We start from the raw sequence: 22,796 nt of genomic DNA on the forward strand, positions 1-22,796 counted from the left end.
TCCAAATTAAGAACTTTTTTAGACAAATTAATTATGTTTTCCTATACCAGGCTTTTTGTTTGGGGCCACCAACAAGCTCCCAAATCATGACACGGAGACTTACTAGTTATGAATGCTTGGTCTAGCTTACTCTCTTTTCTGGCTAGCTTCTAACTTAAATTAACTTGTTTCTCTTTATCTACTTTTTGTCTTGGGTTTTTTCTTGTAACTTTCTTCCTCCTTTTTACCTTATTTTCATTGCTTCTCATGCCTGGCTGTCTAGTGGCTGCCCGGCTTCTGTCCCCAGGCATGCCCTCTCTTTCTCTCCTTTCTTCTTCTCTCATTCTTTTTGTTCCTCTCTTCTCTAGACTAGGTTTCTCCTCCTACTTACTCTCTCTGCCTGCCAGTCCTGCCTATCCCTTCTCTGCCTAGTTCTCGGGTGTTCAGCTCTTTATTAGACCAATCAGATGCCTTAGGCAGGCAAGGTGAAACAAATGCAACACATGTCTACATCATGAAACAAATGAAGCACAAACAAATGTAACACCCTTTGCCTAGTAAAAACAATATTGCACACATTTCCCTTTACGTTTCCCTTGCATCTTCATCCTAGTGGCTCACATTTTTCTGTGCCAACCACAGTGCTGGGGTTATAATTTCAAAGAGAATTCCATCTACATTAAAATACAGTGCACCTTGGGGAGTCACTGTTGGAAAATAATAAATTTCTATGAAAGGGAAAGTAGTCATTTTCTAAGTGAAGCAAGAGATGCCTGTATGTGGACATCTGAGGACTTGAAGTATACACAGAAATGGACAGTGTTATATGCAAATTAGGTGCTTAATACACACTCATTAATCTGGACCAAAGCAAGCACACTGTGTATGAAGTCACATAACCACAGTTCAATGAATTCGTTCTGAAGCAAGGGGATAAATTTAGCCCCAGTTTAATATTTATCAGTATTTTTAAAGTACACAAAGGTATTTCTATGACCCACCAAGGAAGTATGAAACACATTTCTTTCACAATAAAAGATTAGCAAGTACTTCCTTTATTCTCCCATGTGGCTCAGAAGTGGACATAATATCAATTAAAAGACTTTGCTGTGAACTGTTTAGCTTGTTTGAACAAAATCTGGGAACTGAGGGGATGGAGTCTCTCACTGGATGCAACAGAGTCCTGACTATGTGAGTGCAAAGTGGAAGACAAGAATTCACAGGACTTCCTAGGCATGAAGACCTACATACATTCAAACTCACTGGGTACCCTGCTTTTCATGTTACATTTCCTTACCACTATGACATACTTTTCTATTGGGTTCCAGAAATCAAATTCAAAGGACAGAAGGCAGTCAACATTTTCAGAATTTACATTTCTATCTAAATGTCTCAACCCAAAGAGCCAAAATACTTGAGAACACACCTTCAAAGAGTCAAGCCATGATGGGAAAAGACTGTGATATTTGGTCTGAAGAATTCCATTAAACTGTTAAAGAGAATGATTTTTTTTCAGTGACTTTAGGACACTCATACAAAACAGGAAGAATGAATTCTGCTGAACATCAGACCAAAGGTCAGCCTGACATTAACTGTTGTGTATATGTAGCTCATGGTTCAATATTTGCTTTTTGAAATGCAGCCTCATGTAGCACAGGCTTGCCTCCAACTCCTTGTGTAGCTGGGCTGAGAATGACCTTGACCTTCTGATTCTCCTACTCCTGGTTGCCAACTTATTGGAGTACAGGCATGTTCCACCATGCCTAGTGTACACAGTGCTGGGGAGTCAACCTTGGGTCCCAATATGGTAGGCACTTTTCCAACTAAACATCATTCTTATCATTCAGTTCTATTCTGTCTGTCTCTGTCTGTCTGTCTCTCTCTCTCCTCTCTCTCTCTCTCTCTCTCTCTCTCTCTCTCTCTCTCTCTGTGTGTGTGTGTGTGTGTGTGTGTGTGTGTGTGTGTGTGTGCCCATCCTTGATGGCCTGGAAGCTCACTGTGTAGACCAAGCAGGCTGGCCCTGAAACTCACAGAGATCTCCCTGCCTCTACTTCCCACTAGCTGGACTAAAGGCCTGTTACAGACCACTCCAAGTAGAAAGAGCCACAGTTGAAGGCAGCACTGAGCCCAGACACAAATCTGTGTCCACACAGGAAGCTGGTCTGTGTTAGTGTATCTATGGAAACAAGGCTCTGGGCTACAGGTTTATCTCATATTACAGATATTACAGACTTCCCTGAGGGCCATGCTTCTGGCTCATCTGAGCAGTATTAGGAGGCAGAACCTAAGGGGAAAGAGCGCCGTGCTGTCCTCAAGAGGACGAGGAAACACCGACTTCCTGATTCTTCTTCTCAGAGACAAAGCACCAACAAATGCCTCTGAGGACGTTTTGCAGACATGCACCAGACATGCACATTGATGTCCTAGACTTGCTCAGCTCACAGTTCACGACACAGGGTCATAGGCTGCATTTCAATCTCTCTCTCTCTCTCTCTCTCTCTCTCTCTCTCTCTCTCTCTCTCTCTCTGTGTGTGTGTGTGTGTGTGTGTGTGTGTGTGTGTGTGTGTATATGTGTGTGTGTGTGTGTGAATAAAAATCAATCAGGAGGAGGCATGGGAAAAACTCACTCCCCATGATGAAGGCCATCACTCAGAATGAAAACTAAAAACCCAAGGCCCTCTGGAGAAAAGTTGGCTCCTTGGCTTCAGACATACTCCTCACACTAGGAGCCTGCTTTCTGGCTTACTTTTGCTTCAGGTAAAGTTTGGCTTTGCAAATCCCTTCCTGTTCCCCTAGACTGAATCACCTCCTCCCTGCTCGCTCATGTTGGGGGCGTGACCAAACCCCACTATAAGGAGCCTGCATTGCGACTCTGACCCCTCTCCCTGAATGGAGACAGACATTGCCTGCTGAGGGAAATCTGAAGTCCCCCCTGAGGGTGAGCACCCTCACTGCATGGATCCAGTTTCATCACTGGCTTAGCATCTGTGCACAAATGCCCATTTGTTCATCTGCAGGTTCCATTTCTTAGTTCCATAGGAAACTAGGAAATGGAACCATGTTAGTCATTTTAAGACTTTGGTCCCAGGATTCAGCACTGTGCCTAGTCAAAAGCCAGCACTCCATTTACAAGAGACTGACTGCTTAGTGGATGGATGGACGACGGATGGACAGATAGATGGATGGGTGGTGGACAAACAAAAGAAGCCCAGGAGAATCAATGACAAAGAGAAGAAAATGAAACATACATCTTCCCTGCTAATCCGCCCACTCTCCTATGCCAGCCTTCAGTTTTCACAAGAGGGGAGGAGCATATTAAGAGACTCCTCGGAAGCCTCGGGACTCACCCTAAACCAGTTCCTGAAGTTAGAACCATCAAGCCCCTCTCTCTGCATCAAGCCCCTTGGAACACCAAGAAGAAAGGCTAAGGATGGGTGTTTTTCTAATTCTGCACAGGTTTACCCCCAGGCCTATCTTCTCCTGGTATGCTGAAGCTCTGCAAGCTGAACTCTGTAGGCACCGGGGGTATGCATTAGTTATACTTGTCACTGCAACCCAAATATCTGACATAGACAGCTCAAGAGAGAAGTTTATCTGGGCTCACTGTTTCAGAGGGTCTCCCATCAGTGTGGAGGCACTGGAGAATTCACAGTGGTGGGAACTACTGTAGCTTGCTACATCACAGCAGACCAGAAAGAAGCAGGAACCTTCAATGCCTGCTCCTAGTGATTTATTTCCAAGGCTCTATGACCACCACAACAGAGCCCTCAGATGAGGACTGGGTGTTCAAAGTATGAGCCGATGGGGGATGCTTCGATTCTCACTGTCACAGAAGATAAGAAGAATGTGTGGGTGTATCTATGGCAACACAGAGGCAGACACCCGAGCACATTAACAACCAGACCATGACTACCTGCAGCTAGACCCCTGTCACCTCCTCAAACACTTACAGTATAATTGCTAGTCACTTACGTTGCCTTACCGCAAATGTTCAGTCTCCAGACAGACAACCAATGTGAAGTAATCTACTCTTTGAAAATATAGTGAGATCTGTGCTTCTCTATTACACACATGACACAAGAGATATGACTAAGTAACTCACATTAGTCCTCTGATAGGCCTGGGCCCATGACCTAGCAAGTATAAACATGAGGATCTGAGTTCAAATCCCCAGCATTCACATAAAAGTTAGGTACGGCTATTAAGTGAACTATAACCCCAATCCTGCAGGTAATAGAGGCAGGAGAATGTCTGGGGTGTTAGCTTCCGGTTCAGCAAGAGACCCTTTCTCAAGGGAGTAAGATGGAGAGACAGCAAAATAGCCTATGTCCTCCTCTGTCCAACTGTGCATGCATACATATGTGCGACACACACACACACACACACAACACACACACACACACACACACACACACACACACACAACAACAACAACAACAACAAGTAAATACATAAATAAGCAACTCCCATTCCTTCCCAAGGAAGAGTATCATTCTCCATGTGAGAATCGTCCTACTACACTTCTGTGTCTCATTGCAAGATATTTTCTTTAATAAACCCTTTCTTTATCTGTTCTTTATTAAATACTCCAATCCCCACCTTTTTGACTGGTTAGCTTTATCCCAGCGTAACAACAGTCCACAGACAGAGCTGTGCAAAAACCGAATTTTGTTCTTCTTTCTATGTTATGATAATCTCCAGATGAAAGAACATGTCTCTGGCTTCCACCCACTGAGTAAGATGGTAATGATAAGTTTCCTGAGCCTTGTAGTATACATATTTGAACCATGACTGCAAGTCTCATGTTTGCACCCACCATCCGTGTTCCCCAAAGTCAGAAAGCTCAGTTTATCAAGGAAGAATAGTGAAATTCAGGTGCCAAGAGCCTCCTTTGGCTCAGTCGTGGCATGCGAGTAATAATTTAAACCGCTTGCCCCACTTCCCTATTATGACACTCACAGAAGATGTCTGTTTTTCTATCCCAAGCACTTTGCCACACAACTGTGGTCCCCATCTGGCTACAGCCTCTCTGCATCAGTGCTGATTTTCTGGTTGATGACACCATGATGGAAATTGGTTCTCAGCAAACTGTTTCAGAAAATATTCTTCAGCTATGGAGGAAATCCTTCCTAAAATATCTTGCTTTTAACTTTTCAGGCTTAAAAACAGCTGGGGGGCGCAGAAACTCAATTTTGAGGGTCTAAATAGAAACCAAGATAATTAGAAGTTTTCAAATAATAGTTGAGAAGTGTTTAAGAGCAAAGGTACCTTTATTTAAGAGGCCAAAGAATGGCATTTCCCCTTGGCTTTAATGCTAATGTTTTATTTAATCCTAACTCACTGTTCAATTCCTGTCACCTCACAAAGAAGGGATACGGGTATTTGCTAACACTGTCAAGTCAAGTGTGCATATTTTAATGATTCTTTTGAAATACATTTACAAGAGGCCCCTAAGAAAAAGATTTTATTACATTCTACTTGAGACAATTGAAAACTTCAAATACATTGGAGCCATGTTGGTAGGAAAAGCTCTCAGAAACGAGGCCACGTCCGCTCATGAAAAGAGAAGAGGAAAATGGAAGCAATTATCTAGGTCCTGCAAGGTAAGAGAACCGTCTTAGCCTTTAAACGTCTACCCACTCAAGCAAATGTCTGCTTCTTTTTCTTTTCTTTTTGCAGGTCACAGGTAGAATTGTTTAAAGTTCTTATTTCCATCGAACTTTTGTTGAAAGAAATTTCAGAGTCTGACCTATCAAATATTTTCCTTTAGATTCTAAGTTTGCTTCACTCAGTGGCTGGGGGATGAGGGTAGGAGACCGCTCTCATTTACACTCTGGTAATTGTAGCAGTCAGAAGGGCTAATAATTAATAAGGTGTGATAAGTCAAATGGAGGCAGTTTTTAAGGGCAAGACATCTTGCTAGAATTTCGAGGCATAGGCCACAGGAAGTTTAGAGATAAACATGTATGTTTCACAGTTAGGTTTGTATCCCAGCACCTCTGTGGATTTCTAACCCAACCCTTTTCTCTCTAGCCCTGTCTGTCTTCATCAAACCAGTGATGTAGTGCCAGAGAGTAAATTACATGGAATATAAAACACAGCATATAGCATCAGTCATAGCTTGGATTTAAGTAACAGGAGCCACTAAGCCAAGTTAATTCAGGGCCCTCCTACTTACACTTTATGGCATACAAGTTCACTATCACAGTACTCAAGTTCAAATCCATTGGCATTCAGGATCACCCAAGCATGATAGAAACTGGGCTGTCCATAGACCTTTGATAGCCCTAGCCTGTGAATTAGAAAACTCAACCATTTCATTGTTAACATATTCAAGACAGCCACATCGGTGTAAAAGTTCATTGTATGTGCCACAAACATTTTGACTATTTAATTTTCATTGCTAACACATGCATTTAAATTTAGTTATGATTTGATTTCTCAGCAATCAATGCCTTGTTGAGGTGGGAATAAACTCAAACCTATGATTATTCTCCAAATATGAAACAATATTTATTAGAACTAGATAATTTCTGAAGATCATAGCAAGTTGCTGTGTTAAATTGTTTTATGATTATTCTTAAGTCAGGGGAAAATACAAACATTGACTCCTTGTGTGAGGTCCTAGCTTAGCTCCCGCCTGCAGCACCCTTGAGACTGGTTATCTAAGCCTGTCCTCCGAAGCAGGCAGAGCATGGTCTCCAGCTCCTTCATCCCTAACTTACGTGAGGGTCAAACTCTGCTACTGCCTGAGAGTCTTAAGACCTCTGTGAACTAATCAAACATGATCAAATGCCCCAGCCTCAATATCAAATGCAGAGTCACTTTCCACACCCTTTGTGAAAGGAATTAATGCAAAGCATCCTGAAGCAAGCCCAGAGGTTGTCCTAAGATCCAACGTCTTCCTAGAAGGAAATCAAGTAGCAGATGCAGGATGCCATCGATTCGACCCAGCCTTGAGATGCACAACTGAAAATACACTGAGGCCATTCAGCAAAAGCACGCATTGCCTCTGCAAATGAAGTCTGGGTTACCAGCCATGGCGGCCTTGCAGACAGTCAAGTGAAGGGGCCCCACAAGTCGCCCATTCTGGCTTTCTGGAAACTCCTGTGGCTTTCACCAGCCTTCAAAGTGAACTGAAGCCAGACATCCTTCCAGGGCCAAAATAGTTCGGAAACAAAAACACGCAATGCGGGCAAATCCACCAAAGCCTAGGCAGCTGAAAAAGCACACGGCTCACAGCACAGGAAACCAGGCTGCGCTGTAAATGAAATTAATGTAATGAGGCACTGTCGCCATCCCACGCTGGAGCTGAAAACTGACCTCTGCCAAGTCTTATGTTCCATCAGATCTTCCTGGCTGAAGGTGCATGGGGCATTCTGCTGGAGACTCTCTCATGGACTCTGAGAGTGCTCCTGTGCTAGCATCGCTTGCACAGTCACAGTTCCCCAGGACCACAGCATCAATGGACCACTCTCATATGTTATTTTAGGAACTATTTATTCATACTGAGCTCTGTGTTAACTGGAACTCAAAATAGACTTTAAAAAAGCAGAGAGGGTAGGGGGACAAACAGGAGAGGGGGAGGACAGGAGAGGAAGAGGAGAGGAAAAGGGGAGAGAGAAAGGGGAAAGGGGAAAAGGAGAGATGAGAGAGGAAAAAGGAGAAAGAGGGGGCAAGAGAGAGAAGAAAGAAAAACCGGGAAAGGCTTTTGATGTCCCAAGTACTCTCCCCTAAGGGTCCTAAACTAACAAAGAACTAATGATGTAGATAAAAGAGGCTCTTGCCTCTTTCCCCAGAGGGCATCAATGACGTATTCTGATGGATAAACATATCCCATGGCCACCTTCCAGCCTCCAATGATCTAGGTAGTGAACAAGAGAGAGCCAGCAGCTGGTAGACACTTACTTTAGGAGCTCCTTGGTACCCAAATCAACCACTCCTCCTGCGTGTCTGGGAAGGTGTGTAAGGCCTCTGGCCTGGCTGCAGAATGCCTTTTATAATAGATGCAATGAGCTGGCAATAGTCAACATCCCCAAGAAATCCAGAGGCTTAGCCGATTGGATCCTCAGAGCTTGACTAATCTTCCTCTGCTCCATGTTGTTTTAGGTCATCCCGTATTCCAGTAGGTTGGCAGCCATTTTCCTTTGGCCCTTCCACAGGAACTGGGTGGGATTCTCCCTGCTGTGAATAAGAACCCCAGTGGGCTGACTGTCTTGGGTGAGGCATGGAGATACCTCACAACTTCTAGGAGGTTGACATTTAGGATACGACATAGTTTATATTCTCCCAAGTATAATTTCTAAATATATCCACAGGGAATTTATACAACAGCCCGAAATGTTCAGATGTTTTTAGAAAGAGTAGCATGTTGGTTTGAAGGACAAATGTCCCTCATAGTTTCAGACATTTAGATACTTGGACCCCAATTTGTGGCACTGTTTGGGAAGCTTAGGGGTATGTAAGAGGATGGATGGATGGATGGATGGATGGATGGATGTATGGATGGATGGATGGATGTCCTCATTACAGCGAGCACTGGCTGTAAGAAGTGCTCTCTACTCCATTCTTGCAGTTCAAGATGTGAGACCTCAGCTTCTGCTCCTGACACCAGGCCTGCTACCTGCAGCCTCTACTCTAGACTCTAACTCTCTGGAACTTTAAATCTAAATCAACCCTTGCTTTTTGTTTGGTTTTTGTGTTTGTTTTTTGAGACAGAATTTCTATGTGCAATCCTGGCTGTTCTGGAACTCGCTCTGTAGACCTCAAACTCAGAGATCTGCCTGCCTCAGCCTCCTGAGTACTGAGATTAAAGGTGTGTGCCACCACCACCCAGCTAAACTTCTCTTTCTGTAAGTTTCACTGGTCATGGTGTTCCATCATAGCAATAGCAAAGCAACTGGTAGAAATGGGAAGAATACAGGCCTTTGTAGTTAGAAGGTGAACACAAGCAAACCATAAGGAGACTGAAACATCTTTAAGTCACCCCACTGTGAACTAAATATTCATATGCAAAGCACATTCAATCACACAGGACAAGTAGCAGGGATCCTTTCCTCCACAGAGTTTTCTGCTCCCATTTACCCAGTAGGAATAGATAGAAAAGTTATTTATTTTTTTGTTTGTTGTTTGTTTTTGCATTTTTTGCTAAGTTGAATGTCCCCACATTGTCACATCTCTACTACCACCTGCTAAAACAATACAAATTCCACCCATTCTTTTCCTACGTATAAATTATTTCAGATGGTAAAGATTGTCCAAGTGTTCCTAACATGGCTGTCCCATGAGCTCGACACCCACAGTACCATGAGGGAGTTTGTTGGCTGTAAATGTCCTGATTACATTCACCTCGTCTCAGTGAAATACTGACTCAGACTCTAGGTCTGCTGTGAACTGAAGGAATTTCTGAGAGGAGCCTCTGTCCTGAAGACGGGACATGAAACACTAGTAACCCAACCCCAAAAGATGCCAAGGGCTTAAGAGCTCCACCATCCTGTTCCCTTGTAGGTGGCTCCCTTCATATGGTGTCCTATGGTAATCTGCTCCTGTTTATGCAAATAGGATTCTCCTATCCTCACATGCAAACAAACACAAAGTGCAGCCATTTTAGCTCTGCCTGTTTGTGCCAGCCAGCCTCAAGCGTCCTCATCAACAAGCCAGGAGCCTCAGTGCTCAGGGATTTGCATCCATCTTCAGTCTGTATCCAAGGCCCTGAGCAGCCAGGACCCACGTTATGGCAGCAGCTTTCCACTTGCCAGCTTCCCGTCAACAAAAGCTGCTGAATGCCTCACTCAAATTAAAAAGACCTTATTTCCTTTGCTTTCAGTTAATTCGTCTAGAAATCTAGTGTACGGTCTAAAACTGAATCTAAAGAAACCTATGACAACAGGCTTGACAAGTCCCTGTTTCTGTCGCTGTCTCCTCCACCACACACACACACACACACACACACACACACACACACACACACACACACACACACACACACACACACACACACACACACACACACACACGGCTGACCTTGAACTCACTATGAGGCTGAAGGTGACTGTGAACTCTTGATTGAGCCTCCTCCTCCTACTCATGAGAGCTCGAATTACAGCTGTGCATCACCCTGCTGCATTCAGCTTTCACTGCTCAAATTGGTGTCAGATGAACACATGTATACAACTGTGCAATGTCAGTTTCTCCTTCCTCTTTTTGTAAATTAGTCCATGATTCCCTCATTTCTCCTTTTCTCGAGTTTCTTCAAGTTTGGGCCATACAAAACTCCACTCAGGCTGGGCCTTCAAGGTCGTTTGACATATCTGAGTACCCTCTTAATGTCACATTTCCTTGCCCGGCCATCTCCACATTCTTTTTTTAAATTTTCACCATTTTATTTTGTTGTACATATTTGCTTCAAATCAATGAATTTTCCAAGCCAGTTTCAGATAACTGAAGGGCCTTCATGAGGAGTTTATATTGCCTAGATCCAAGGCACACTGAAAACAGTCTGAAGTAGAATGGGAAATGCCATCTTTCTACAGACAGGCTTAGAAACTGTAATCCAGTAATTTAAGATGTTTCCTTTCTGTGGCAGAGGGCTTGATTCATACCTGGCAGCAAGGCCTCCATGCCCAGGTATAGCCAAAAGGATAGCGTATATCACCCAGACAAAAACCAACTAGTGCTCCTTGGATCATGGCACAGGTCTCATGGTTCAGATCACCTATACTCAAAGGGTAACTTGCAAAATGGACATAAGTCAGGTTTGCTGTCAAACAAGGCCTCACAGCCATTGGCAAGCTGGAAGCTAGTCCAGCTGGCGTCACCTGCAAGATGAGCCAAAAAAGACTGTTTGCTCTTAGGCCACTGAAACCAGCATTAAGTCCAATGGTCCGTGTTCAAGCAGATTCCTTTCTGACTCTGAGAGTTGTTTAACTTTTCTAGATATGATACTCAATATTAAATCTTCTTTGATAGCACTTTATGGTTTTCCATGTTGGACACTCCACGGGATGAATGGCACCGTATGCTCTCCTCCCAGTCGCCGGTGCTTGCCCAGGTTCTCCCGTGGGTTTACCGCAACCTTCTCTTGGGTCACCTGACACGTGACATTGTGGATGCCTCTGCTTCATGTGAAGGGCCACCTCCACATTCTTATTAGCCTTTACTATGCTTTCCAGGTTGACAAGGAGGTCAGCAAAAAGGGAATACATGTTCTACCTGACTTATGCCATGTGTTTCCCTCCGGCCTTCCTAAGTAACTTCAGCTACAATCTGATTTGGGATCAGAAGAAAGGAAGGGTCTTAGTCTGGTAACCAAAATCTTCATAAACTATAAATCGCATTTTCACATTTTTACAGTTTCACACACATAGGTATATGTGTATATATAAACTATATACATCCTCTTTGTAAAAAATTCTAAAGAAAATAATATAGAAAAGAAATAAAAATCACCCCCACAACTCATAGCAAATTATAACTAACATTTTAATGTTCTAGTATGTCCCTTACAAAACTGACATGTGTCTGTATACATGCAAACACCTGCCCATTAATACAGGCAATTCCTACATTTCTTCTACTTAACATCATGTCACATTTTCCTATGTCAATAACAATTTTTGATCATTTAAATAGCATCATGTACCATATGGATATTTTCCTGATATAGAATATTTAAAATTTTGTAAATTTATATGGCTATAAATAATGCTACAACATGTATGAATTGTTTTTCTGATTCTAAATTATACCCATTTTAAGACCTATATTTTCAAGTAACACCTTTTAAGGTTTTAACTTCACTTATCATTTTAAAAGGGAGAACATTTTGGAAATGTATACTTATGCCTTATGCCAAAAAGAAGGGGTAGACACTAGAAATGTTTTGAATTCTGGGATGAGACCTTGTTTCTGTCTATTTCATTACCTAAAATCCTCTCTGAATGTGTGCATGTACACATGTATGTGTGCTCAAGGGGCTATATACATGCGTATGGGGGTGTGCACATGTTTATGGAAGCCCGAGGTCATGCTCAGTTGCCAGTCTTAAGAACATCCCACTTGATTTCTGATCCCGGGTCTCTTACTAGCACCCAGAGCTTATTGTTTTAACTCTGCCCACCAGCACAAAAGGATGAGGGATCTGCCCACCTCCACTTCTGTGTCCTGGGACTACAAGCACATACTGCCAGGCTGTGATTTTTATGTGGGCCCTTCAGATCAAATTTAGGTCTGTGTGCTCAGGTCCTGGAGCCATCTCACCAGACCTTCGATTTAAATTCTTCCAGGATAGTGTCTTTTCTTCTATGTTGATTCCTTGGTTTCAGGGCATGTCCTGATCATAATACTCCATGTGTGCTGCTTCAGCATCCCATGAGAAATTTTTTCCATGCTCTTAGCCAATGCCCTGCCAAGAAGCGGCTTCACTGTGTTCGTCTTCTTCATCTCACTTTGCACAAAACAAACAGACAATCATTGTCTTTTCCAAACCCACAATACGCCCTCTCTGTTCTCCAGTTCTGTGGTACTTGTGAAATCCCTGACATCTGTGCCCTCCACTTGGGAGGTTTCCACTTCTGTATTCTCTAGCTTTTTGTAGGACCTATTCTTCCACCATATCCATAACTCAGCATATGTAATTTTCAAATACAGATAACTAGTTTGAGGGAAGCAAATCATCACTGATTTCTAGCCAGACATGATTTTAAATGAAAACATAAAAGTTGTAAAACTTAGTTTTGTTGATCACACATCTATGAAATCTTTGGGTCTGGAGATGATTCGGTCACAGATAAGAAATTAACTGTATTTATTTATGTGTGCTGTATACACATATGTCTGAGTTTGCATTCCTGTCAAGGAAGCCATGGAAAAACATGAGACATCCTGCTCTGGCACTCTTTCCATTAGTTTCTTGAGAAAGGGTCTTCTACTGACTCTGAGTGCAGCTAATAGCCAGCAAGCCCCAGCAGTCCTTCTGTCTCAGCTGCCACAGCAATGAGGGTTTAAGCATGGGCACATGCTAGCTTTGCAGATGGGCATTTGAATTCAGTTCCTTGTGCAGGTGCAGCAAGCTTTCTTCCATGCTGTGCCATCTCCCAAGTCCCAAAAATGCACTTGGGAGCTTGGCCCATATCCTGATAGCTGCCATCTTTTCCTGGAAATGCACTCAGCTAGATCCCAAGATCTAGCGCCCATCCGTAAGACACGACCAGGCTCAATATAAGCACTCAAAACTTACTATCTGGCAGATTTGCACAGCATGTAAATTATGATCTCATAAGATTCCATAACTGAGTAGCTATGTCCAATCTTTTATCCAGTCAGTGTTCAAGCAATGACGTAAGTAACTGCTCGTCACTGATGTAACTAAATGCTGCATCGCAGTAAGAATTAAGTAGCTCCAGAGCAGCGGTTCTCAAGCTGTGGGTCACATCCCTCTGGGGGTTGAATGACCCTTTCACAGTGGTCACATATCAGATATCCTGCATATCAGACATTTGCATCACAATTCATAGCAACAGCAAAGCTACAGTCCTGAAGTAGCAATGGAATGATTTCATGGCTGAGGCCACCACAACATGAGGAAATGTATTAAAGGGTCTCAGCATTAGGACAGTTGAGAACCACTGCTCTAGAGAGAATCAATATCCTTTACCCTTAGGAAAGTTACTAACCATCAGCCCTAACAAGTAAACCAAAATCTGGGTTAGATGCTGGGACAGAGTGAAGACTGGACCAGGAATCTAAACAAAAGGCATCTCAGAAAGGCAGAGGGAACCTGCTCAGAGAAGGAGCCAAGCCAAGTCATCTCCAAGTAGGAGACTCTTTGTTGACTTTGTTTTATTGGTTTTTGCTTTTGTTTCATCTTGTGTATCTCAGGCTGGCCTTGAACTTGCCTTGTACTGAGTATAACCTTCAACTTCTGATCTTCCTGCTTTCACCTCAGGAGTGCTGGGATCACATGTACTACCAGGTGTGCTGGAGAGCAAAACCGGGGCTTCATGCGTGTGAGGCCAGCACTCTCCTGACTTATCTGTACCCTGAGACACTCTTGGTATACACTTGAGAGGTCCTTATCTCCTTTGACCAGAAAAAAAATCAGCCTATCATCTCTCTCTACTGCTGTGAATAAAGTGTTACAATAAATCTTTCTGCCAAAAGCTGCCTGAGCCCCACCGCCACATGTGAGCTTTACGCCAGCCGCCCACCTGAGTTAGGCCCAAATGAATACACAGAAACTTGTATTAGGTACAATGCTGCTTGGCCAATGTCTAGGATTCTCATCTGTTAGCTCAGTCTTAACTATCATAAATCTATATATTTTATAAGACTTATCTTATTAGACGCCTTATTGGCATCCCTCCTTGCTGGTGGATCACATTGTGCCGCTGGAGAAGGAGCAGAGGGGAAAAGAGGGCCCTTCCTGTTTCTCCTTTGCTTAAATATGAGTCTCCTTGCTATGTCACTTCCTGCCTGGATCAGCACTTCTCTACTACATTTCCCAGAATCCTCTTTGATCCTAGTCCATCTACTTGCTGTCTCATTGGCCAAACAGTATTTTATTTAACAATCAATAAGATAAACATACACAGTACATTCCCCATCAATAAAGGGAAATGATCTAAATCTACATTCGTTTCTTCATTGCCAGGAGGAGCTTTTACCACAACAGTAAGCATATTGCCTGGAGGTTAAGGTAGCAAGTGCACCACTGCTGGGAAGACCCCTGTTTTAATCTGTGGAGGACTCACCTGAATTTAGGAGCTACCCTTCCCCCAGGTGAGTGCAGTATCTATCTAATGGTGGCCTCTTAGCATTCTGCCTGGTTGCACACCTCCATGAGCAAATGTAATTTCCTCGAGCTGGGGCATGTTGACTGAATTGGTGAGAAAGAAGGAAAATAATTATTCCAACCTAAATAGATAACAGAACAAAAGGAGCCCCGCTTACTTATTAGCTCTCTGGTACACAGCCATCCTTGGAGCCAGGACTTATGCAACTGTTTGTCTTATCTCAGGTGAAGAAAGAAAGGCAGAACACACACCCTTTGTAGAAAGACACCTGGGCACAAGCTTTTGTCTCTTGATCAATGGCTGCAGAATGTAATGGAAGCTTTGAATACACCCCTCCTCCATAAGTGTGGAGGACAAAGAACACATTTACCAGAAGGAGCAGGAAAGTCAACAAAAATGAAAATCTGACCATCCATTCTCTGTCACACTACCCTGTTTGCTGATCACTTCCAGGACTCTCTTCCTATAGCCACAGAATTCTTAATTTTCAAAATAATAGTAGGATACAGAACTTGTTCTGACCCTAGTGACTGCTGAAGGCTCGCTGTGAGACTAGCAAGAAAGCATGTGACTTTCATTTTATCCAATCCTCAGTGGTATTCAGTATCAGTGGTATTGAAGGTTCAAGATGGTATCATGACATCCCATGGCATCTTGCTTATTTTTCTGATGTTGTGATGGAATACCCTGACAAAAGTGACTTAAAGGACAAAGGGTCTATTCCAACTCCCAGCTCCAGGTTAAAGCTCAAGGGAAGGCAAGTCAGAGTGGCAAGACCTTCAAGGAGCTGGCCACATTACACCTGGTACAAGAAGCAAACATGGTTAAATGCTTGCTGGTACCTTTCCTACTCTATTTTATACACTCCAGGATATTCTTCCCAGAGAATAGTCCTGCCCACAATAAAGATGGTCCATCCACCTCAGTGAAGGTCATCAAGATGCCCAACATAGGCATGCCCATCTCCAGGTGATTCTGAATTTTGACAAGCTGACAACACTACCCATCACACAGGGTTCCACCAAAGGCATCCTCAATAGAACAAACCCTTTTTGCAAGATTTGGTTTGGATTCTTTAGTTTTCCCATACATCCATGTCTTCTTTTACCATCCTGGGCAATTCAGTGAATAAACTAATGTCACTGAAGGCCCTTTACTTTCTCCTTAAATCCCCCACAGTTAATGACTATAGACCCCAACTAAGAATTCCATCCTCACAAGGTTCCATGACTCATCCCCCTAACCTATGGCAATGGCCCTCCCCAGATGTGATGTGCTACAAACTTCTTCATGCCAGTTCACTTGTTTACACCAAAGCACAAGTCCTCCATGACTTTCCCTATCTCACCTCAGTCTAGAATACAGTTCCTGATTTGTACAGACACTTACAGAGGTAGATGAAAGTGAATGGAACCGTTAAAATCCTTTCATTGTTTTCCAGACAGGTATTTCAGCTCATCTTTTTAAGTTGAAATCAACATCTTCTTTCATGCTATCCTGGGACAGCTTCTGTTATTGGCTTAGAAGTTTTTTCTTCTTTACCTATTAGCTTTGGTGCAGGCTGCATCTTTTTTTTTAAATGTGGGCCCAGTATCCAAAGAATAAACTATTGATGAACAAGAACACAGCTAATGTCTAGGACAGTCCTGCCTAGAAATCTTTGCCCATCCAGTGTTGCCCCGTCACCCTCTGTCCTCTGAAGTGGCATTACAAGAGTCACAACAGTATCATTTTTCCCTCAGTGGGGTTTATGGTACCACTGTAGCCCACTGATGTTTAGAAGCAAATGATCCATACATAAAGGGCTGGATCTAGTTGGTATAATCAAGAAGACCATAGTGGGTAAGATGGTTTTGAATACCCAACTTTAGATGAAGTGATTGAGATGGCCATCACGATGGCCATATAGGATGTCTGCTGTTCCAAGCCTGTGAGGTACTGACTCATCTCAGCATGCCTGGGGCTGAAGGTTGGTGATTTGTTTTGTTTTTTTGGGTTTTTGTTTTGTTTTTGTGGTTTTTTTTATCTTTTCTGTTTAACAGTGACTGTCAACTTGACATGATCTAGAATTGATAAAGAGACAATTAACCAAATTGTGAGCAATTAAGCAAATTGGATTAACTGAGATGGGACGACAAGTCCTAAGCATAGGAAGTCATTCCCTGGGCTGGAATTCTGGAGCCATAGAGAAGAAGAAAACTAGCTGAGCAATGGTATTCAGTTCTCTCTACTTCCTGACTGTGGACATAGTGTGGCCAGGTGTTCCACGTTTGTGCTGTCATGACTTCCCTGCCATAAATGGATTGCATCCTCTGAAACCATAGGACAAATAAACCCTTACTTCATCAAGTTGCTTTTTCTGGTATTGCACTGTAGCAACAAGACGGGAAATGTATATACCTCCTTACACACTGAAGCATCAGCAATTAGGATCTTCTCCCAAACCATCTGCCCATACTAGGCTTCTTCAAGTAACCACAATATGAAGGTGTGTCTTTTTATATTGTCAGAAGTCAGGGGTTTTGAGAAAGAGGATGAGCGTTACTTCGACATTGCTCTAGAGCTGGGGTCTCTGCCTGGCCTGATGAAGCTTATGTTTTTCAGGCTGCAGCACAGCAGAAGGAAGACACACTAACAGCTAAAGAAACTGGGAGTCTAAGGAGATAGTTCAGTCAGTAGAGTGCTTGATGTGGGAGCATGAGGCCCCGAGTTCAGATCCCCAGTACCTACTATGGATCTAGGTGAGGTAGCACATGCTTGAAATTGTAAGGCAGGGGAAGAAGGCATAGGAAGATCCCTGGACCTTGCTGGTTAGCCAGTTTAGGAGAATAAGTAAGCTCAAGTTCAGTGAGAAACTGTGTCTCAAAAACCAAGGTAGAGAATGATCAATGAAGACATGTGATGTTGACCTCTGCCTCTACATGACCCCTCCAACACTCATGAGTATACACATACACACACACACACACACACACACACACACACACACACACACACACACACACACACACACACCAGAACTGGGTTTGTATTAAAGTGGCTCCACCTTGCCTGTGTGTTGCAGAATATTTGTTTACACTGTAAAGATGTGTCTCTACCTGAGGTGCCTTTTGATTGGTTTAATAAGGAGCTAAATGACCAACATCCAGGCAGGAGAGTAGGCAGGACTTCCGGGCAGAGACAGAAACTTGGAGGAGGAAACAGGAGGTTCGGGATGGAAGAAATGTAAAGTTATGTGGCAGAATATAGATTAATATAATTGGGTTAATTTAGTTATAAGAGCTAGTTGAGAAAAGCCTAAGCTAAGGCTAAGCTTTCATAATTAATAAGATGTCTCTGTATGGTTATTTGTGGACTGGCAGTCCTGACAAGAAAGTACTACTACCCCTGTGTATCCTTGAGTAACTCAGAGCACTTTTCTTACATCGGTTTTCTCCCTTGCAGTGGCTGCAGACTGACAGGAAAGGAAGGAGCTCCTGTAGTAACCAAGAAAGCACCCAACAAGCAGAGAGGCAGAGGACATGCTAGCCTCATCATGCATGCTGCCGGGGATTCTTTTTCCTCTTCCCCTGTTTTACTGAGCGGAAAACGGAGGCTTCCGGGAGCTAAGCAAACTAACTCAAACCACCCAGCCAGCAATGGCCTCAGCCTTGATCAAATTCAATCTGCTACTTACTTACTTACTCCCACACAAGGCTCCCTTGCCTGCTGCAAGCCTCATGCTTCTCTGGATGTACTCTGCCCCCAGAGATGGATGGATCCATGGCTCTAGGATAATGAAGTTGCCTTCCAGCCTGTCAGTTCATTATTCACCCAGCCAATCACATCCTTGACCTCCTGTCACTCTCCCACCAGCCCACCCATCCTCATGCCTTTGGCAGTATGCTCACGCCACCAGAATGCAGCTTCCCTGGGTCCTGTGGGGAGCACGGAGGGACTTTCCAGTTTGCTTTTCTGAAAAGCCTTAAGCTCTTAATAAATGGCCGTTTCAGAAATGCAATTTCAGAGATCTCTTGGAGGGCTATAATAGACGGTGATGTTGTCACTGGTGGGGACAGAAACGCCGACTGTATTTGTTTCTCTGTCTGCTTGTTTTCCCCTTCAGGTACCACATAAAAGCATTAAAAAATAGCTAAGCCTTAAGCCATGCCAGGATCTCCTGAAGGGCAAGCCATTCCTGTCACTCTCTGCTACAAGGCTGAGGCCATTCTTAAAACAGAAACGCCAACTGCAATGACTCAACAGTGGCCTCCTAATGGCCTGTTCTGTTGTTAAATGCCTCATTTTATGTGATATATCATGGGACCATGGCATCCATCCAGTGTCACTAGTCTAAAAACACATCTATGTTGCTAACTGATCTTTCAAGAAACAACCACCTCAGCCCACACATTGTACTTGCTCCCAATTCTTCATCTCTTATCATTTTTATTTTTGTATACCTTCTTTTAAAAGATTTTCTTTAAAGAAATCATGTGTGTGTTCTTGCGTGGGTTTTCTTTTCACCCTGTGCATCTAGGATCCACAGTGGCCACAAGAGGTTGTTGGATCCCCTGGAAATGGAGTTACGGTCGGGTGTGAGCTGCCAGATATTGGGTGCTGGGAACCGCACAGGGGTCCTCTGCAAGAGCAGAAAACACTCTTAAGCACTAAGGCATCTCTCCAGGCTCCCTGCTACTCAGGTTTTGTTAGGGGACTTTTATAGAGACCCAGCCTGTTAAGGTATGGACTCATGTTATTTTTCATACACAGATCACCCTGAGAAAGGTCATATGCAGTGAGAAGAACCCCAAATTAAACCCCTGGAATGCTTAAGCTGGACAGCATGCTTAATGACTCTGAACTTCACATTCATCTTAAATTAAGATTTAATATGTATCTCTAGATTCTAATCATCTGCTCCAGACGTTTCTTGTTCAATGTAAACACTGGGAAAATCTCATTATTAAACAAACTTTTACATTAAATAACAATTTAAGTATTTCCAAAATCAGAGCATCTAAGTCTTTGGACTAAATTATGGAACCAAAAGAAATGAAGTTTATGGGGCTTGGCATGCAGCTCAGTTTGCAGGATGATTTCCTGGAATGCATAAAGCTGTGGATTTAGTTCCTAGAGCTATATAAACTGGGCATGGTGGTACATGCTCATAATCTCAGCATTTAGGAGGTAGAGTCAGAAGAGTCAGGAATTTCAAGTCAGCCTCAACTAAGCAGTGAGCCCTTCAGCCAGCCTGAACTACAAGAGACCCTGTCTCAAAGAAAAAAACTCTAATCCCCAGTGTCACTGTGTTTCAAGATATGATTGTTGGATTAGGAAGCCAGTGACAGAGCCACAAAGATTCCACCCTCCTCTGAAGGAGGCCTTTCAAGCACAGGAAATAACCCTAAAGCTCTTGTTCTATCTCTTCATGTCTGCAAGTATATGCCACATAAGAACAAGTGAAACAATGCCCACACACTAGAGGGACAGCTGGAATCAGAAGTTCCAGTACTTTTTACATCATGCCTGCCTCAATAGATAGACACGTCTAAATTTGATAACACATGACCTGTATCTAATTGGCTGCAGGGAACTGGCCAGAACCAAGCAAACATCTTTACCTAACCACTTGGTAGTTAGAGTGTTCTATTTGTTCAGTGCCTAGCAGGATAAGAGAACTGGTCAACCCCAGTGATGGCTATCACATCTCTACACACATACCTCAAATGGGAGCTGAACAAGCATTGGTCTGGGCAAGAAGAGAGACTGAATTACAGGGGGAAAGAGAGAACGAGAATAAAGAATTAAGGTCTTTTCTCCTTGGGGTTATTTTCAATTGACAAAAGATATAGGTATATGAGATGTGTCCCCTTGGGATTGTGGGTAATTCCGAGTCTTTAGGGCTTTTCTTGTCATTTTTGAAGTTTTAGATTTCTGAAAGCAGAAGGTTTTCCAAGATGCCATTCATGTTAGAGCACAAGGAAGCCATGGTGTGCCAAACTTTGAAAGATTGTCTCAGAACATGTTCCCAGTGGCTTTCAGAGATGACAGGAGCTTTCATTGGGAGAGCAGAGCACTCGATGGGACTCTCCTACAAACTGAAGTCTGTGCCTCCTTCAAAACTCAGATCTTAAAGCCTAACCTCTGAGCCAGATACGGTGGCACATGTCTGCAATCCATGGCAGAGACAAAGCATTGAGTTGTTGTTCATGAGCCTGGAAACTAAGACAGGAGGATTGTCAATATGAGGTTATCCTAGGACATATTTGAAGATCCTGGCTTACATTAAAATAAAAAACAAAATAAAATCTCATCCCAAGAAAGAAGAAGGAGAAGGAAGAAGAGGAGGAGAGAACAAGAAAGAGGAGGAGAAAGAGGAGGAGAAAGGGGAGGAGGAGAAGGCCTTTTATCAGAAGATTGGTACCCTTGTAAAGTATCCTTGGGAAGCCTGTTCTTCCATTGTGATACATATCCAGGAGGTACAGTCTCTAAAGCACAGAGCTTTCTCCAGACACTTCCTCTACTTTTATCTTGATCTTGAACTTCTGAGGTCTAGAACCACAAGAAATAAATCTGTTTTTTTGTTTTGTAAATTATTTAGTCTAATATCTTTCTGGTATTTCAAATGGACTAGTCTCTACTTCAAAATAGACATGAAGATAATCCTGCGGATAAGACCAGCTGGTGCCCCAGAAGCCACTGGAGGAACAACAGCAATTTAAAAACTCTCTGCAAGATGCAGTTAGCAGTAGGAGCTTTGGACACGGATGTGGGATTTATGGCTTCAATAAGGATGATAGGAGTCTACAATAGCAGAAGCAATGTAGCGTTACTTAACAGACAGAGGCCAGAGGGAAACCAAAGCCAGGGTGTCTTGACCTGCCAAGATCCACAACTCTAGCTGACAGACCACAGCATTGCTGAAAGCAGGAGAGATGTCCTGCTGTGTGTGGCATATAGGAATATCCCCTCCTTCACAGGGAATAAGTTGACCGCCTCATATCTCACAGCTCTAAATGAGAGGTCTAGAGATGGTGACGCTGAGCTTTAGAGGTACCATGTACCATACAGGAATATGCCCTCTACTTAGGTCTAACTTTTTGATACCAAGACATGACAATGTCACAAAGCTTACTCTTGAAAAACATTCACTTAAGTCTCACAGGAAAGTCTCCTATTTTTGTAAGTTGATTGTTTTCATTGAGATACACTCATGGCTACCCTGTTGCCAATGTTGCCTGCTGGCCACAGGTTGGACATCTCTGCGTATCTGAACCATTTATCAGTGACTCAGAGAGGTGCCAGTTACCAGTGGCTCTCAGAGCAAGAGAAGATAATTCAACAGTTCTAAGATTCAGTTTGAGCATCCCATACTTAGACTACATAATCCAACAGATTCCATGATATAAGAGGCATGCTGAATAATCCTCAATGTATTGTCACCCTCAAACCTCAAAACAAGAGCATACCCCTGAGGTCCTAACAAGGACAGACCTGCCACAAGAAACAACTTGTCCTCATTTTAAAAAGCAACTCTTGGAGTGGTAAGGGGCCCTAGTAACCTCTAAGAACAGGACCAAAAGAATTGCCCATGTGTGAGTTGTTAACAGATCTTCCAAGTCAGTGTCAGAGAGCTTCAACAATAGTGCACCACCTGATGGAAATAGAACCTGCAGGCCCCCAGAGATCTTTCAATCATCAATAACTTGCATTAAAATTTGGCCCAGATTTCTACAGTTCCCATCTCTACTGGAACTAATCAATGTCCTCATGTCCCTCTCTTGTATCATAGAAAAAGCAACAAGTAATATAGACAATGGTCATCAGAATTTCCAGTGGTTGTTTTAAATGGTTTCTTCCTGCCCCTAATGTGTTAAGTCTTTGACATATTGGAGTCTAGGAAACCTGAAGCTTCATCAATCACCTCTCCATTCTGGGATCCTTGTGACCATAGAACAACAAACCAGGACAGTGGCCCACAGGCAGCTTAACTGGTCCTGTGCATTGTCATTACTACATAATAGGGAGAGGAAGAAATGAATG

General features: G+C 43.1%; 1 pseudogene; it reads right to left on the reverse strand.

The window, feature by feature from the left end:
- Positions 1-10,383: 10,383 nt before the first annotated feature.
- On the reverse strand, positions 10,384-17,324 carry LOC113835617 (annotated as a pseudogene).
- Positions 17,325-22,796: the final 5,472 nt, after the last annotated feature.

Source organism: Cricetulus griseus, chromosome 4 (assembly GCF_003668045.3).
Source record: "Cricetulus griseus strain 17A/GY chromosome 4, alternate assembly CriGri-PICRH-1.0, whole genome shotgun sequence".
Lineage (NCBI taxonomy): Eukaryota > Metazoa > Chordata > Mammalia > Rodentia > Cricetidae > Cricetulus > Cricetulus griseus.